This window comes from Tupaia chinensis, unplaced genomic scaffold, assembly GCF_000334495.1.
Source record: "Tupaia chinensis unplaced genomic scaffold, TupChi_1.0 Scaffold145367_1, whole genome shotgun sequence".
NCBI classification, from domain to species: domain Eukaryota; kingdom Metazoa; phylum Chordata; class Mammalia; order Scandentia; family Tupaiidae; genus Tupaia; species Tupaia belangeri.
The window spans coordinates 1,519,282-1,519,727 of NW_006205228.1; the positions used below are offsets into that span (position 1 = coordinate 1,519,282).

Here is a 446-nt window from a genome sequence, read left to right on the forward strand (position 1 = left end):
CCTTCTAAAGGCTATTATAAGCGAGATGCAGTGGACATTTTATTACTGGTTTGTAGAGTTCTGTTGTATATGTTCTACCTACCAGTTCTCCTTTTTTTAGACTTATGTTTTTACAACTGTTTTTCCTCCATTTTGGTCTTTTTATTTTGTTTTGTTTTCATTCTTTTCTTAATTTTAGCAGAGAGAGATAGAGAAAGGGAAAAGGAAAATGAGAAAGCAAGCCGTCAGGTCTTGAACTTGAGCCACAGTCGGCCACGTGGAAACCAGAGCCTTTAACTACCACACCACTTGCTGGCCCCTTATTTTGGTCTTTTTAATAAAAGTTGATAATCCTTTAAAAGAGATATTATCTCCATTTTTTTTTTTTTTGAGAGGTTTTCACTATAGGGTGCATGTGCTCGCCAGACAGACAGAGAGAGACATAGAGACAGAAAGCAAAAAATGCC

General features: G+C 36.8%; 1 protein-coding gene across 7 annotated transcripts in view; it reads left to right on the top strand.

The window, feature by feature from the left end:
* SIPA1L1 (signal induced proliferation associated 1 like 1) overlaps positions 1-446 on the top strand; it is a 413,451-nt gene that overhangs the window by 135,114 nt on the left and 277,891 nt on the right. The gene's annotated exons all lie outside the window — the stretch shown is intronic.